General features: G+C 43.1%; 1 protein-coding gene across 7 annotated transcripts in view; it reads left to right on the plus strand.

Annotated features, from left to right (window-relative positions):
• Positions 1–2,128, plus strand: part of LOC122243899 (peptidyl-prolyl cis-trans isomerase FKBP4) — a 12,640-nt gene continuing 10,512 nt past the window's right edge. For 3 of the 7 annotated variants that reach the window (XM_043001644.2, XM_043001645.2, XM_043001642.2), the window contains exon 1: positions 1–140. The gene's annotated coding sequence lies outside the window, so the exon portion shown is untranslated. Of the gene's footprint in view, positions 141–227; positions 251–347; positions 848–2,128 lie in introns of those variants that run through there. The other 4 variants (XM_086543943.1, XM_086543945.1, XM_043001643.2 and 1 more) reach the window with 4 other exon arrangements.

Consider the following 2,128-nt stretch of genomic DNA (forward strand, 5'->3'; position numbering starts at 1 on the left):
GCCCAGGGGCGTGGAGAGGAGCAAGGGAAACCTCGAGCGCTCTGCCCTGACAACGCCGTGGCAATCGACGATTCGACGCCGACCTTGTACAGCGAGGAACAGCCTCTGACGGGAGGGCGGCCCCATCGCTAGCTCTTCAGGCAAGTGTCCGCGTGCCTGTGCAATGCCACGTGCCCTTAGAACGCGAGGGAGGCATTGGGCGTGTGTGTGTGAGAGAGAGAGAGAGAAGGATGGGGCGGGAGAGAGCTAGGTGGGTTTTGAAAGAACGGGGGGGAAACGGCGTGAACTTCAGGGTGGGTTCAACTGCCAGGAGTGGTGGGGAAGGCACCCCGAAGCTTCTATTTGTTCTAGACCGCGAGTGTCTCTTCTGTAGCGTGTTGTGGGGGGAATAATCTTCGTTTTCGCATCTTTCTCAGCATCTGTTCATTCACCATCGAGGCCCATTTACCCACTGTGTGCCAGCATGGAGGCGCTGGTGTTTCCCGAATAGCAAAGCTTGTCCTCCAGCGTGACTACCCATGCATTGGGTGCCACGATGTGTCAGTCTTATGATAAGAATCTGCCCTGAAATTGTGCCAAACGGGACCCTCCTTTGAGGAAATAAGACGTTTGGAGGGACTGTATTCATGTATTTTATATCAGCTGGCATCAGGCAGAACAGAGCTAATTCTATCACTTTCTGTATGTGATTTGCATGAAACTCAAATGATAACAAACACCCATGTGTCTGCAAAGGCTACCATCAAATCCAAGTCATACGTTTTTGCAATATTGAGCTCCCTATTGATTTGTCACCAAATTAGGAACCAGTCTGAGAAGGACTTTCTGCAGATAGAGGTAAACGAAGGTAATGCCCTTAAGAATGCAAAGATTTACACTATTATCTATGGAAAATTTCCCCAGGAAGTGAAGGCAAGGCCACAATTACCTACCAAAGATACCTGTGGTAACTAGTGGTTGCTCAGCCTTGGGTGTGCCACCGAAAGAGCAAACCTCCGCTGCTTACATTCTAACAACGAAGGGCTTGTAGATATCCTCCGAGAATTGTTGTTGAATGAGAAACCAGTACAAGCTATTTTGCCAGATATATATAAAGGAGTTTATTTTGCCCTTGCCAGAGCACTGAAGGGGCAGAGGTGCAGTCCTAGGTTCAAAAATTACCTCAAGTTATATCTTTTAAGAATTTTTGTGGTAGAGGCTTGTTGTCCTTTATCATTGTTGCAACTGTGCGGAGGCTCTTGCAATTGCTTGACACTGAGCCACAATTAGGTTAGGTTATAGTTTGTAGGGCTTTCATTAGATATAACATATCCAATATGATTTATTACAAGAGAAAAATCTTATTTCAAAGAGACTGTGGGTGTTTTCTAAACATTCATCAAATTATATCAGTGAAATGTGATTAGTATAAATGCATCCATCCAACCCAAAGAGATCTTTACATATTTTATACAAAACTTCTATAAAGATGACCGCTACAAGCAGTCTCCAGCCAACTTCGAAAAAAATTGTTCGAAAGCTTCCGTCATTCTGTCTGACCGTTCCTTTCTGTGCCTCAATTAACGTGAGTGAAGGTCTGGATAATGAGTGTCGGTGTCAACACGGGTTATTTTCTTTTTGTGATATGCTTTCATAATAAATGGGTGAGGGTTGGTTGGTCTTATAACCTCTCCGAACAGGCCATGTCATAAGGTGTGTGTGTGATTTCTATTATATGTGGTTTGTTAGTGTTTGTGTCAGTGGTTTGGTATGTGAGTCTATATATGATACATTAGCAAAGTGATACTTATTAGGAATTGGTACAATGCCATAGTTACACAACTGCAGGAAAATTAGTCAAATTTTAGCAAAAGAAAAAATACCGTATGAAAGTAATCCATTCTCATGAAAATTGCCTCTTGTGGAATGGTTAACTTATCACAGATGGATGTCATGATATATGTGACGTAGGAGTTTCTGGCCTGACAGTGGGCGTTGTGACAAATGTGACATTCAGGGATTTTGGATCTCTGTGTTTCTATGTTGTACTGTAAGTAATGAGTGAGTGATGATGACAATTACAGTCATGATTACTATAATTGCTGTAATATTAAGCAAAATTGGTTTCACCTAAAATTCAGAACCTAGA

The sequence above is a fragment of the Penaeus japonicus genome, unplaced genomic scaffold (genome assembly GCF_977035675.1).
Source record: "Penaeus japonicus unplaced genomic scaffold, GWHDUDI00000001_assembly GWHDUDI00000014, whole genome shotgun sequence".
In the NCBI taxonomy this organism is placed as follows: domain Eukaryota; kingdom Metazoa; phylum Arthropoda; class Malacostraca; order Decapoda; family Penaeidae; genus Penaeus; species Penaeus japonicus.